Raw genomic sequence first — 16,262 nt, forward strand, 5'->3', positions numbered from 1 at the left:
GAGCTTAAGCCTCAATTAGTTTCTCTAATGCAACAGAATTGCAAGTTCCATGGACTTCCAATGGAAGATCCTCATCAGTTTTTAGCTGAGTTCTTGCAAATCTGTGACACAGTCAAGACTAATGGGGTAGACCCTGAGGTCTACAGACTGATGCTATTCCCTTTTGCTGTAAGAGGCAGAGCTAGAATATGGTTGGACTCTCAACCTAAAGAAAGCCTGGACTCTTGGGAAAAGCTAGTCAATGCCTTCTTGGCAAAGTTCTTTCCACCTCAAAAATGGAGTAAGCTTAGAGTGGAAGTCCAAACCTTCAGACAGAAGGATGGAGAATCCCTCTATGAAGCTTGGGAAAGATACAAACAATTAATCAGAAAATGTCCCTCAGACATGCTTTCTGAATGGAGCATCATAGGTACTTTCTATGATGGTCTCTCTGAACTGTCCAAGATGTCTTTGGATAGCTCTGCTGGAGGATCTCTTCATCTGAAGAAGACGCCTACAGAAGCTCAAGAACTCATTGAAATGGTTGCAAATAACCAATTCATGTACACTTCTGAAAGGAATCCTGTGAACAATGGGACTAGTCAGAAGAAAGGAGTTCTTGAGATTGATACTCTGAATGCCATACTGGCTCAGAACAAGATATTGACTCAACAAGTCAATTTGATTTCTCAAAGTCTGTCTGGAATGCAAAATGCACCTGGCAGTACTAAGGATGCTTCATCTGAGGAAGAAGCCTATGATCCTGAGAACCCTTCAATGGAAGAGGTGAATTACCTAGGGGAACCCTATGGAAACACCTATAATTCTTCATGGAGAAATCACCCAAATCTCTCATGGAAGAATCAAGAGAAACCTCAACAAGGTTTCAATAACAATAATGGTGGAAGAAACAGGTTTAGCAAAGGCAAGCCTTTTCCATCATCTTCTCAGCAACAGACAGAGAATTCTAAGCAGAACCCCTCTGACTTAGCAACCATGGTCTCTGATCTAATCAAAACCACTCAAAGTTTCATGACTGAAACAAGGTCCTCCATTAGGAATTTGGAGGCACAAGTGGGACAGCTGAGCAAGAAAATTACTGAACTCCCTCCAAGTACTCTTCCAAGCAACACAGAAGAAAATCCAAAAGGAGAGTGCAAGGCCATTAACATGGCCAAATCTTGGGAGGAAGAAGAGGCAGTGAACGCCACTGAGGAAGACCTCAATGGACGTCTACTGACCTCCAATGAGTTCCCCAATGAGGAACCATGGGAATCTGAGGATCAAAATGAGACCATAGAGATTCCATTGAACTTACTTCTGCCTTTCATGAGCTCTGATGAGTATTCTTCCTCTGAAGAGGATGAGTATGTCACTGAAGAGCAAGTTGCTAAATACCTTGGAGCAATCATGAAGCTAAATGACAAGTTATTTGGAAATGAGACTTGGGAGGATGAACCCCCTTTGCTCACCAAAGAACTGGATGACTTGTCTAGGCAGAAATTACCTCAAAAGAAACAAGATCCTGGAAAATTTTCCATACCTTGTACCATAGGCACCATGACTTTCAAGAAGGCTCTGTGTGACTTAGGGTCAAGTGTAAACCTCATGCCTCTCTCTGTAATGGAGAAGCTAGGGATCTTTAAGGTGCAAGCTGCAAGAATCTCACTAGAGATGGCAGACAATTCAAGAAAACAAGCTTATGGACTTGTAGAGGATGTTTTGGTGAAGATTGAAGACCATTACATCCCTGCTGATTTCATAGTCCTAGAGACTGGGAAGTGCATGGATGAAACCATCATCCTTGGCAGACCCTTCCTGACCACAGCAAAGGCTGTGATTGATGTTGATGGAGGTGAACTAATCATTCAAGTGAATGAAGAATCCTTTGTGTTTAAGGCTCAAGGATATCCCTCTGTCACCATGGAGAGGAAGCATAAAGAACTCCTCTTAAATCAGAGACAAACAGAGCCCCCACAGTCAAACTCTAAGTTTGGTGTTGGGAGGCCACAACCAAACTCTAAGTTTGGTGTTGAACCCCCACATTCAAACTCTAAGTTTGGTGTTGGGAGGTTCCAACATTGCTCTGAGTATCTGTGAGGCTCATTGAGAGCCCTCTGTCAAGCTACTGACATTAAAGAAGCGCTTGTTGGGAGGCAACCCAATGTTTTATAATTAACTATTTCCTTTTGTTATTTTATCTTTTTTTTTGTAGGTTGATGATCATGAGAAGTCACAAAATCAATGAAAAAAGCAAAAACAAAATGAAAAACAGGAAGAAAAATAGCACACCCTGGAGGAAGATGTTGCTGGCGTTCAAACGCCAGTAAGCCTAGCAGTTGGGCGTTTAACGCCCAGTCTGGCACCATTCTGGGCGTTTAACGCCAGAAAGGGGCACCAGACTGGCGTTAAACGCCAGAAAAGGGCAAGAACCTGGCGTTAAACGCCAGAAATGGGCACCAGCCCGGCGTTTAACGCCAGAATTGGCTCAAAACGTGATTTTTGATGCCATTTAGTGCAGGGATGACTTTTCCTTGACACCTAAGGATCTGTGAACCCCACAGGATCCCCACCAACCCCACCACTCTCTCTTCTTCTTCACCCATTCACCAATCACCTCAACATCTCTCTCTCTTCACCACTCACATCCATCCTTCATAAACCACCACTTCTCCCCCTCTTTGGCCGAACACAAAGCCATTCCCTCTCCTCCATTTCTTCTTCTTCTACTCTCTTCTTTCTTCTTTTGCTCGAGGACGAGCAAACCTTTTAAGTTTGGTGTGGTAAAAGCATTGCTTTTTGTTTTTCCATAACCATTTATGGCATCCAAAGCCGGTTCAACTGAGAAGGCATGACCTCAAGCCCATCACTAAGAAGAAGATGGAGCAAACAAGAGACCCCTCTCATCAAGAAATCCCTGAGATACCTCAAGGGATGCACTTTCCTCCACAAGACTATTGGGAGCAACTGAACACCTCCCTAGGAGAGTTGAGTTCCAACATGGGACAACTAAGGGTGGAGCATCAAGAACACTCCATCATCCTTCATGAAATTAGAGAAGACCAAAGAATCATGAGGGAAGAGCAACAAAGACAAGGAAGAGACATTGAGGAGCTCAAGCACTCCATAGGATCTTCAAGAGGAAGAAAGAGCCGCCATCACTAAGGTGGACCCGTTCTTTGATTTCCTTGTTCTTTATTCTTCTGTTTTTCGAAAATTATGCTTTATGTTTATCCATGTTTGTGTCTTATGATCATTAGTGTCTTAGTGTCTATGCCTTAAAGCTATGAATATGAATCCATCACCTTTCTTAGATGAAAACTGTTTTTATCACAAAAGAACAAGAAGTACATGATTTCAAATTCATCTTTAAAACTAGCTTAATTAGTTTGATGTGGTGACAATACTTTTTGTTTTCTGAATGTATGCTTAAACAGTGCATATGTCTTTTGAATTTGTGGTTCATGAATGTTAAAATTGTTGGCTCTTGAAAGAATGATGAAAAAGGAGACATGTTACTGAGGATCTGAAAAAATCATAAAAATGATTCTTGAAGCAAGAAAAAGCAGTGAATACAAAAAAAAAAAAAGAAAAAGAAGGAAAAAAAAAACGAAAAAAAAAGAGAGAAAGAGAAAAAGAAAGAAAAAGAAAAAGAAATAAAGTTGTGATCCAAGGCAATAAGAGTGTGCTTAAGAACCCTGGACACCTCTAATTGGGGACTTTAGCAAAGCTGAGTCACAATCTGAAAAGGTTCACCCAATTATGTGTCTGTGGCATGTATGTATCCGGTGGTAATACTGGAAGACAGAGTGCTTTGGGCCACGGCCAAGACTCATAAAGTAGCTGTGTTCAAGAATCATCATACTTAACTAGGAGAATCAATAACACTATCTGGATTCTGAGTTCCTAAAGAAGCCAATCATTCTGAATCTCAAAGGATAAAGTGAGATGCCAAAACTGTTCGGAGGCAAAAAGCTACTAGTCCCGCTCATCTAATTTGGAGCTTAGTTTCATTGATAATTTGGAGTCTATAGTATATTCTCTTATTTTTATCTTATTTGATTTTCAGTTGCTTGAGGACAAGCAACAATTTAAGTTTGGTGTTGTGATGAGTGGATAATTTGTACGCTTTTTGGCATTGTTTTTAGTATGTTTTTGGTAGTTTTAGTTGAGTTCTTAGTATTTTTATTAGTTTTAGTTAAAATTCACTTTTCTGGACTTTACTATGAGTTTGTGTGTTTTTCTGTGATTTCAGGTATTTTCTGGCTGAAATTGAGGGACCTGAGCAAAAATCTGATTCAGAGACTGAAAAGGACTGCGGATGCTGTTGGATTCTGACCTCCCTGCACTCGAAGTGGATTTTCTGGAGCTACAGAAGCCCAATTGGCGCGCTCTCAACGGCGTTGGAAAGTAGACATCCTGGGCTTTCCAGAAATATATGATAGTCCATACTTTGCCCAAGATTTGATGGCCCAAACCGGCGTTCAAAGTCACCTCAAGAAATTCCAACGTTAAACGCCGGAACTGGCACCTAAATGGGAGTTAAACGCCCAAACTGGAATAAAAGCTGGCGTTTAACTCCAAGAAGAGTCTCTACACGAAAATACTTCATTGCTCAGCCCAAGCACACACCAAGTGGGCCCGGAAGTGGATTTTTATGTCATTTACTCATCTCTGTACACCCTAGGCTACTAGTTCTCTATATATAGGACCTTTTACTATTGTATTTTTCATCTTTGGATTACTTTTAGATCCTTTGATCATCTTTGGACATCTAGTTCTTAGATCATTGGGGGCTGGCCTCACGGCCATGCCTAGACCTTATGCTTATGTATTTTCAACGGTGGAGCCTCTACACACCATAGATTAAGGTGTGGAGCTCTGCTGTACCTCGAGTATTAATGCAATTACTATTGTTCTTCTATTCAATTCCGCTTGTTCTTGTTCCAAGATATCACTTGTTCTTCAACTTGATGAATGTGATGATCCGTGACACTCATCATCATTCTCACCTATGAACAAGGTGACTGACAACCACTCTTGTTCTACAAGCAATCAAGGCTCTAGTGAATATCTCTTGGATTCTTTAATCGGAATCTTCGTGGTATAGGCAGGACCTGATGGCGGCATTCAAGAGAATCCGGAAGGTCTAACCTTGTCTGTGGTATTCTGAGTAGGATTCAATGACTGAATGACTGTGACGTGCTTCAAACCCTGAGGGCGGGGCATTAGTGACAGACGCAAAAGAATCACTGGATTCTATTCCGGCCTGATTGAGAACCGACAGATGAATTCCGCTATGCTGTGACAAGAGCATATGCAATCGCTTTCACTGAGAGGATGGGAGGTAGCCACTGACAATGGTGAAACCCTACACGAGCTTGCCATGGAAAGGAGTAAGAAGGATTGGATGAAGACAGTAGGAAAGCAGAGAGACGGAAGGGAAGGCATCTTCATACGCTTATCTGAAGTTCCTACCAGTGAATTACATAAGTATCTCTATCTTTACCTTTATGTTTATTTCGTTCATCATCTATACCCATTGAGTCTGCCTGACTGAGATTTACAAGGTGACCATAGCTTGCTTCATACCAACAATCTCCGTGGGATCGACCCTTACTCGCGTAAGGTATTACTTGGACAACCCAGTGCACTTGCTGGTTAGTTGTGCGAAGTTGTAGTGATCACAATTTCGTGCACCAGTACTCTGTTCATAATTCTCTGTCTGTTGCTGAGAAGATGATGGATAAGGCTTGATATTGCTGAGCCTATTTCTTCCACCATTATTAAAGCCTTATTGAGGCTTTTGTTGATCCTTCCATGAGAAATTTGGATGATTTCTCCATGATGAATTATAGGTGTTTCCATAAGGTTCACCCATATAATTTACCTCTGCTATTGCAGGGTTCTCAGGATCATAAGCTTCTTCTTCAGAAGATGCCTCTTTAGTACTGTTGGATGCATTTTGCCATCCATTCAGACTTTGAGAAATCATGTTGACTTGCTGAGTCAACATTTTGTTCTGAGCCAAAATGGCATTCAGAGCATCAATTTCAAGATCTCCCTTCCTTTGAGGCATCCTATTATTCACGGAATTCCTCTCAGAAGTGTACATGAACTGGTTATTTGCAACCATGTCATTAAGTTCTTGAGCTTCTGCAGGCGTTTTCTTTAGGTGAATGGATCCACCTGCAGAATGGTCCAGTGACATCTTAGAGAACTCAGATAGACCATAATAGAATATATCTATCATGGTCCATTCTGAAAACATGTCAGAAGGACAACTTTTGGTCATCTGTTTGTATCTTTCCCAAGCTTCATAGAGGGATTCACCATCTTTTTGTTTGATGGTCTGAACATCCACTCTAAGCTTGCTTAGCTTTCGAGGAGGAAAGAATTTAGCTAAGAAGGCCGTGACTAGTTTATCCCAGGAGTCTAGGCTATCTTTAGGTTGCGAGTCCAACCATGCTCTAGCTCTGTCTCTTACAGCAAAAGGGAAAAGCATGAGCCTATAGACTTTAGGATATACTCCATTAGTCTTAACAGTCTCATAGATCTGCAAGAACTCAGTTAAGAACTGGTAGGGATCTTCTGATGGAAGTCCATGAAACTTGCAGTTCTGTTGCATTAGAGCAACTAATTGAGGTTTTAGCTCGAAATTGTTTGCTCCAATGGCAGGAATTGAGATGCTTCTTCCATCAAACTTGGAAGTAGGTGCAGTATAATCACCAAGCATCCTTCTTGCATTATTGTTGTTGGGTTCGGCTGCCATCTCCTTTTCTTGTTCGAAAATTTCAGCAAGGTTGTCTCTGGATTGTTGTAATTTAGCTTCTCTTAGTTTCCTCTTCAGAGTCCTTCAGGTTTTGGATCAGCTTCAACAAGAATGCCTTTTTCCTTGTTCCTACTCATATGAAAGAGAAGAGAACAGAAAAAGAAGAGGAATCCTCTATGTCACAGTAAAGAGGTTCTTTATTGTTAGTAGAAGAAGAAAGGGAATAAAGAAAGGAGAATCCAAATACAAAGGTGAGGATAGGGGCAGTGATTTGAGATGAAGAGAAGTGTTAGTGAATGAATAAATAAATAGAATAAGATGAGAGACAGAAGTTTTCAAAAATAATTTTGAAAAGGAGTTAATGATTTTCAAAAATTAAGATAAGAAACAAAATTAAAATTAAAATTTAAAATAATTAATTAATTAAAAAAAGAATTTTTGAAAAAGAAGGAGGTATTTTCAAAAATTAGAGAGAGAAAAGTTGTTAGGTGGTTTTGAAAAAGATAAGAAACAAACAAAAAGTCAAATAGTTAGTTGAAAAAGATTTGAAAATAAAAAAAGATAAGAAGATAAGAAGATAAGAAGTTAGAAAAAATATTTTAAAATCAAATTTTGAAAAAAGATAATATTTTGAAAAAAGATATGATATAAAAGATAAAATAAAAAGATATGATTAAAAAGATATGGTTAGAAAAGATTTAATTTTTTAAAATTAAAATTAATTACTTAACTAACAAGAAACTAAAAGATAAGATTCTAGAATTTAAAGATTGAACCTTTCTTAACAAGAAAGTAACAGACTTCAAATTTTTGAACCAATCACATTACTTGTTAGTTAAGTTTCGAAAATTTTTAAATAAAATTAAAAAAAGATTTTAAAAATAATTTTTGAAATTTTCGAAAATCATGGAAGAAAAAATGAAAAAGATTTGAATTTTGAAAAAGTTTTAAAAAGATAAGACTTTTTTTAAAATTTGAAAGTTTGACTTGACTTATAAGAACTAACTAATTTAAAAATTTTTTTGACTAAGTCAACCCAAATTTTCGAAATTTTGAGAGAAAAAAGAAAAAGATATTATTTTATTTTTGAATTTTTAATGATGAGAGAGAAAAACACAAATATGACCCAAAACATGAAAATTTTGGATCAAAAGCAATGATGCATGCAAGAACACTATGAATGTCAAGATGAACACCAAGAACACTTTGAAGATCATGATGAACATCAAGAACATATTTTTAAAAAATTTTTTATGCAAAGAAAACATGCAAGACACCAAACTTAGAAATCTTTAATGCTTAGACAATATGAATGCAAAGATGCACATGAAAAAACAATAAAAGACACAAAACAAGAAAACATCAAGATTAAACAAGAAGACTTACCAAGAACAACTTGAAGATCATGAAGAACACTATGAATGCATGAATTTTTCGAAAATTGCAAGAACAAAATGAATATGCAATTGACACCAAACTTAAAACATGACACAAGACTCAAACAAGAAACACAAAAATATTTTTTATTTTTATAATTTTATTATTTTTTTTGGATTTTATTTTATTTTTTGAAAAACATATATGAAAAAGGAAGTAATGAATTCAAAGTCCTCAATCAAAATCCCAGGAATCATACCAGGTAAGTCTAAAGCTTGATGGCCCGCCAAGCTTCAGCATACCATTTTGAAACTCTAGAATTCATTCTTAAAAACTCTGAAGGATTTTTCGAAAATAAAGGGAGAATTTGGAAAAATATTTTTGAAAACTTTTTGAAAAGAAAATAAAAAAGAAAATTACCTAATCTGAGCAACAAGATGAACCGTCAGTTGTCCAAACTCGAACAATCCCCGGCAACGGCGCCAAAAACTTGGTGCACGAAATTGTGATCATCAACAATGGCGCCAAAAACTTGGTAGCGCTCTCAAACGTGAATCACACTTAGTCACAACTCCGCACAACTAACCAGGAAGTGCACTGGGTCATCCAAGTAATACCTTACGTGAGTAAGGGTCGATCCCACGGAAATTGTTGGTATGAAGCAAGCTATGGTCATCTTGTAAATCTCAGTTAGGCGGATAGTAAATGTTATGGAGTTTTCGAATAATAAATAAAGAAGAAAATAAAGATAGAGTTACTCATGTAATTCAATGGTGGAAATTTCAGATAAGTGTATGGAGATGCTTGTCCCTGTTGGATCTTTGCTTTCCTACTGCCTTCCTTCAATCCTTCTTATTCCTTTCCATGGCAAGATGTATGTAGGGCATCACCGTTGTCAATGGCTACATCCCATCCTCTCAGTAAAAAAGTTCCAAATGCTCTGTCATGGCACGACTAATCATCTGTCGGTTCTCGATCATGTTGGAATAGAATCCCTTGATTCTTTTGCGTTTGTCATCACGCCCAACAATTGTGAGTTTGAAGCTCGTCACAGTCATTCAATCCCTGAATCCTACTCGGAATACCACAGACAAGGTTTAGACTTTCCGGATTCTCATGAATGCCGCCATCAATCAAGCTTATACCACGAAGATTCTGATTAAGGAATCCAAGAGATATGCGCCCGGTCTAAAGTAGAACGGAAGTGGTTGTCAGTCACGCGTTCATAGGTGAGAATGATGATGAGTGTCATGGATCATCACATTCATCATGATGAAGTGCAACGAATATCTTAGAACAGGAATAGCTGAATTGAATAGAAATTAGTAGTAATTGCATTAAAACTTGAGGTACAACAGAGCTCCACACCCTTAATCTATGGTGTGTAGAAACTCCACGGTTGAAAATACATAAATGATGAAGGTTCAGGCATGGCCGAATGGTCAGCCCCCAAACGTAATCAAAAGACCGAATGGTCAAAAGACTAGTCCCTTAGTACAATAGTCAAAAGTTCTATTTATACTAAACTAGCTACTAGGGTTTACAGAAATAAGTCTATGTGCAGAAATCCACTTCCGGGGCCCACTTGGTGTGTGCTTGGGCTGAGCTTGATCTTTACACGAGCTGAGGCTTCTTTTGGAGTTGAACGCCAAGTTGTAACGTGTTTTTGGCGTTCAACTCTGGTTCGTGACGTGTTTCTGGCGTTTGACTCCAGAATGCAGCATGAAACTGGCGTTGAGTGCCAGTTTACGTCGTCTAATCAGGAATAAAGTATGAACTATTATATATTGTTGGAAAGCTCTGGATGTCTACTTTCCAACTCCATTGAGAGAGCGCCATTTGGAGTTCTTTATCTCCAGAAAATTCATTTCGAGTGCAGGGAGGTCAGAATCCAACAGCATCAACAGTCCTTTGTCAGCCTTTTATCAGAGTTTTGCTCAGGTCCCTCAATTTCAGCCAGAAAGTACCTGAAATCACAGAAAAATACACAAACTCATAGTAAAGTCTAGAAATGTGAATTTAGCATAAAAACTAATGAAAACATCCCTAAAAGTAGCTAGATCCTACTAAAAACTATATAAAAACAATGCCAAAAAGCGTATAAATTATTTGCTCATCAGAAGCTTACTGAGGAGAGGCCAAGACAAGGGACAATAGCTGAATCATCTCCCCCTTGAGGTTATTCCTCTTAACAAACTGGAAGAAGAGGAAAAAAGTTATCAACTACAGATCAGTAGTTTTTCTTTCTTGGTTATTTCAATAAAGAAGATAAGTTGATTTCTATGTACTGCAAAGAGCTAAGTTTGGTGTTGCATACCAAAATACTTAAGGGGTGAATGTTGGATGCTAAGTTTGGAGTTCCACCAAAAATTTCATTAAAAACACATTGCACCCTCAGCATGACTAGTATCGGCTCCAAACAATCAGAGAAACTACTTAACAATTGTCACGATTCTAGTTTTTAGTTTGTTTTCTAGTTCATAGTGTGTTTTCTAGTTCATAGTTTATTTTCTAGTTCATAGTTTATTTTCTTAACAAAAGCACTTGATGTTTCATGCATGTATTTATTCTGCTGCATATAGAAGTAGGCAAGGAACTAAGTTTGGTGTTCTCACACCAACTTAGGTTCAGAGAATCACAAGCATACATGCATGATAACTATTTCTCAAGTACTTGGGGAACAAACAACTTTCAATATCCCTTGTAGGAAGTCATTTAATCTCTTGGAGGGAAAGATACATTATTAAGTGGATGGGCAAAGGAAGGATATGAAAGCCAACAATGATGATGACACAGAGGAAACAAATGGACTCCAAGAGGTTGTATTGTTCTTTGACTGACTTTAGCTCAAATATGCTAATTGAAAGTGCAAATGTCCCCTGTTGAGTAGTGTCTTTTTAGATTTATATACTGTCTGTTAGTTTGTTTGTGTCCATGTTGTGGTGGCTTACAAGTTTAAGTGCTTGATTCACTTTCATCTTACTTGAGTTATATGCTTTGTTCCTCATGCTTAAATAAAAGAAAAATAACTATGAAATAGAGAAAGAGTAAAAGTCTGGTATGATATGAGACAAAATAAGGTTATGTATGTAGTGGTATGTGCTGGTTCATTAGTTGATTTATAAATAAGGCTGAATGTTGGCATGACTTTGTGATATGAACTTGAGTTACATTTCATGAGATGTGACAAATGAAAAAGGTCCATAACAAAAGAAAGAAAATACAAGAAAAAGAAACAAAAAAAAAAAGAAATAAACAAGGCTGGGCATCAATGGCTGGAAATTTGGATAAATGCCTGTGATGTTCTTGTTCAAAGATAATCTTGGATAACTAGGTTCTAAAGGGTGCTTCATCACCCATCAAGAGCTACTTTGAGACAAAGCATTTAGTAACCCAAAGAGGTGTTGTGCATCAATTTCCAAAGAACAAACAGAGATGAAGAAAACAAGCTAAATGCCTATGATGTGTGTGTGTGCTAAGGAGAGGCTTGAGCAAGTAAGCCCATAGGGGTGTTTCAACACCTATCATCTTGAACCAACTGGGGCGGGAATGCTGGCTGAAAGCTTACTCTAAAAAGCTGCCTTACCACATAGCATTAAGCCTCAGCAAGAAATAAATCTCAGCCAAAAGAAAGAGAGCAAGAAAAAAACCAAAGACCAAGCAATAACATGTCTCACTTTTTGTGTAATTCAAGAGAGGCTCCAAAGGATTGTCTATACTTCAGCCACAAATAAAAATTACTAAGACAACATGCATGAAAACCCCATTAACCATAATTGAGAATTCTCCAAATAAAGGCTTATACCTCTCTCTGTTTCCATCCATATTTTAATGCTTTCTTGGGAACAAGCAAGATTTAAGTTTGGTGTTGTGATGACAAGTCATCTTAGGCTAGTTTCACAAGCCCTTTTCATTAGTTTTTACTTGGTTTTCATGCATTCTTAGGCAATAAGTAAGTATTTGGATGAGAACTTCATGGTTGTCTTGATTCAATCAAACATTGCTAATTTTATGCATTTTCATGAGATTTATGCAAGAATTGATTGGTATTATGAAAGATGCAAAATCTTATGATTATGCCAAGGCTTTGATGAGTTTGTTTGGTTGATGATAGGTGAAAGGAAGCTTGAAGGTAGGTTGAAGAAGGAGCCTGGAAAAGATGAAGAAGAAGCAACATTGGTGGCTGGTGGACGAAATTGTGATCATTCTTGTATCATTTGTGATCAATGTTCTAATTGTGGCTCTTGTTAAATTCACAACTCCGTTCAACTAACCAGCAAGTGTACTGGGTCGTCCAAGTAATAAACCTTACGTGAGTAAGGGTCGAATCCACAGAGATTGTTGGTATGAAGCAAGCTATGGTCACCTTGCAAATCTCAGTTAGGCAGATTAAACATTGTTTATGGGTTCGAGGATTAATAATAAAATAGAAATAATAAAAGGGATAGAATACTTATGCAGATTCATTGGTAGGAATTTCAGATAAGCGGAATGGAGATGCTGTAGAGCTCACGGACGCCTGCTCTCCTACTGCTTCTACTCAATCCTTCTTACTCCTTTCCATGGCAAGCTTTGTATAGGGGTTCACCATCAGCTGTGGCTACTTTCAATCCTCTCGGGAAAATATCCTATGCGGCTGTCACTCGCACAGCTAATCAGTCTGGAGGCATCACCCATGGTTGATGGCTACATCCCATCCTCGCAGTGAAAACTAATGCTCACGCACTCTGTCACAGTACGGCTAATCACTGGTTGGTTCCCGCTCCTACTGGAATAGAATCCCTTGATTCTTTTGCATCTGTCACTAACGCCCAGCAGGTTGCAAGTTTGAAGCACGTCACAGTCATTCATTACCGGAATCCTACTCGGAATACCACAGACAAGGTTAGACTTTCCGGATTCCCAGGATCCTACTCGGAACACCACAGACAAGGTTGGACTTTCCGGATCCTCATAAACGCCGCCATCTATCTAGCTTATACCACGAAGATTCTGTTGGGGAATCTAAGAGATATGCATTCAAGCTCTGTTGCATGTAGAACGAAAGTGGTTGTCAATCACGCGCGTTCATAAGTGAGAATGATAATGAGGGTTATCTAACTCATCACATTCATCATGTTCTTGGGTACGAATGAATATCTTGGAATAAGAATAAAAGAGGAATTGAATAAAAGAAGATAGAATTTCATTAATACTTGAGGTACAGCAGAGCTCCACACCCTTAATCTATGGTGTGCAGAAACTCCACCGTTGAAAATACATAAGCAAAAGAGGTTCAGGCATGGCCGAATGACCAGCCCCCAAAACGTGATCAATGATCTCCTAAGATGAAGAATAAAATAAAACTGAGACCAAAGATGTCTAATACAATAGATAAATGTCCTATATATACTAGACTAGCTCCTAGGGTTTACATGAGTAAGTAATTGATGCATAAATCCACTTCCGGGGCCCACTTGGTGTGTGTTTAGGCTGAGCTTGATCTATCCACGAGCTGAGGCTTCTCTTGGAGTTGAACTTCGAGTTATGACGTGTTTTGGGCGTTCAACTCCGGATCATGACGTTTTTCTGGCGTTTAACTCCAGACAGCAGCATGTACTTGGCGTTTAACGCCAAGTTACGTCGTTAATCGTCGAATAAAGTATGGACTATTATATATTGCTGGAAAGCACTGGATGTCTAATTTCCAACGCCGTTGAGAGCGCGCCAATTGGAGTTCTGTAGCTCCAGAAAATCCATTTCGAGTGCAGGGAGGTCAGAATCCAACAGCATCAGCAGTCCTTTTGTCAGCCTTTTTCAGAGTTTTGCTCAAATCCCTCAATTTCAGTCAGAATTTACCTGAAATCACAAAAAAACACACAAACTCATAGTAAAGTCCAGAAATGTGAATTTAACATAAAAACTAAGGAAAACATCCCTAAAAGTAGCTTAAACTTACTAAAAACTACCTAAAAACAATGCCAAAAAGCGTATAAATTATCCGCTCATCACAACACCAAACTTAAATTGTTGCTTGTCCCCAAGCAACTGAAAATCAAATAGGATAAAAAGAAGAGAATATACTATAAACTCAGAATATCAATGAATATTAATTTAATTAGATGAGCGGGACTTGTAGCTTTTTGCTTCTGAACAGTTTTGGCATCTCACTTTTTCCTTTGAAGTTCAGAATGATTGGCTTCTCTAGGAACTTAGAATTTAGGATAGTGTTATTGACTTTCCTAGTTAAGCATGTTGATTCTTGAACACAGCTACTTATGAGTCTTGGCCGTGGCCCTAAGCACTTTGTTTTCCAGTATTACCACCGGATACACAAATGCCACAGACACATAACTGGGTGAACCTTTTCAGATTGTGACTTAGCTTTGCTGAAGTCCCCAGTTAGTGGTGTCCAGAGCTCTTAAGCACACTCTTTGCTTTAGATCACGACTTTAACCACTCAGTCTCAAGCTTTTCACTTGGACCTTCATGACACAAGCACATGGTTAGGGACAGCTTGATTTAGCCGCTTAGGCCTGGATTTTATTTCCTTGGGCCCTCCTATCCATTGATGCTCAAAGCCTTGGATCCTTGCTACCCTTGCCTTTTGGTTTTAAGGGCTATTGGCTTTTTCTGCTTGCTTTTTCTTTTTCTTTTTCAATTTTTCGCCACTTTTTTTTTTTCGCAAGCTTCCTTTTTCACTGCTTTTTCTTGCTTCAAGAATCAATTTCATGAATTTTTTTCAGATCATCAATAACATTTCTCTTTGTTCATCATTCTTTCAAGAGCCAACAATTTTAACATTCATAAACAACAAGATCAAAAGACATATGCACTGTTCAATCATTCATTCAGAAAACAAGAAGCATTGTCACCACATCAATATAATTAAATTAAATTCAAGGATAAATTCGAAATTCATGTACTTCTTGTTCTTTTGAATTAAAACATTTTTCTTTTAAGAGAGGTGAAGGATTAATGGAATTTATTCATAGCTTTAAGGCATGGTTACATACTAATGATCATGAAATAAAGACACAAAACATAGATAAACACAATAATTAAAAACCGAAAACAGAAAGAAATAAAGAATCAAGGAATGAATCTACCTGAGTGAGGGTGACGCCTTTTTGAAGAACCAATGGTGCTCTTTGAGCTCCTCTATGTCTCTTCCTTGCTTCTGTTGAATGATTCCTAGTAATTTTTGTGTTCCTCCCCTTTGTTGCTTCCAATATTTGTGTGGAGGACAACTTATCCCCTGAGGTATCTCAGGGATCTCTTGATTTGCAGCCACATGTTCTACCACTGAGCTATGACGGCTTATATTTTAGTCTTTCCATCTCCCATGACTCAGAGGTGGAAGCTTTTTGTCTTCCCTTTAAGGTTTCTCTGGCTTTAGGTGCCATTAATGGTAATGGAAAAGCAAAAAAGCTATGCTTTTATCACACCAAACTTACAATATTGCTCGCCCTCGAGCAAGAGAAGAAAGAAGAGAAGAAGAAGAAGAAGAAGAAAAATGGAGGTGAGTGAGGGGAGGTGGATTCGGCTATATGGGTGGGATTGGGTGGGAAAGAGAAGTTGAATTGTAAAGGTAGGTGGGGTGTATGGGGAAGAGTGGATAGATGTAGGTGGTGAAGAATGTTTTTGGGAAGTGTGATATGGGGAATAGTCATCACAAAAACTAGGATTAGGAGGTAAGGTGGGAATATGGTAGGTGGGGATCCTGTGGGGTCCACAGATCCTGAGGTGAAAACAAATACCATTCCTTCACCATATAGGCATGTAAAATGCCTTCATGCATCATTCTGGCGTTCAAACGCCCATTGATGCATGTTCTGGGCGTTCAACGCCCATGTAATGCATGTTTCTGGCGTTGAACGCCAGTTTCATGCTTGTTTCTGGCGTTCAGCGCCAGTTTGTCCTCTCTGTGCACCATCCTGGCGTTTAACGCCAGGTTGTTGCTTGTTTTGGGCGTTCAGCGCCAGAATGGTGCTCTGTTCTGGCGTTGAACGCCGGCCAGATGCACCTTACTGGCGTTGAACGCCAGTCTGTGCTGCCTCCAGGGTGAAAATTTTTTTCTTCTGTTTTTGACTCTGTTTTTAATTTTTTTGATTTTTTCGTGACTCCTCATGATCATGTACCTAATAAAACACAA

General features: G+C 38.6%; 1 non-coding gene across 1 annotated transcript; it reads right to left on the reverse strand.

Moving 5' to 3' along the window:
• Positions 1-282: 282 nt before the first annotated feature.
• On the reverse strand, positions 283-390 carry LOC130971316 (small nucleolar RNA R71). Its single transcript, XR_009082541.1, has one exon. It is a non-coding gene; the product is annotated as a small nucleolar RNA R71 (small nucleolar RNA).
• Between the last annotated feature and the right edge of the window lie 15,872 nt (positions 391-16,262).

The sequence above is a fragment of the Arachis stenosperma genome, chromosome 3 (genome assembly GCF_014773155.1).
Source record: "Arachis stenosperma cultivar V10309 chromosome 3, arast.V10309.gnm1.PFL2, whole genome shotgun sequence".
Classification (NCBI taxonomy): domain Eukaryota; kingdom Viridiplantae; phylum Streptophyta; class Magnoliopsida; order Fabales; family Fabaceae; genus Arachis; species Arachis stenosperma.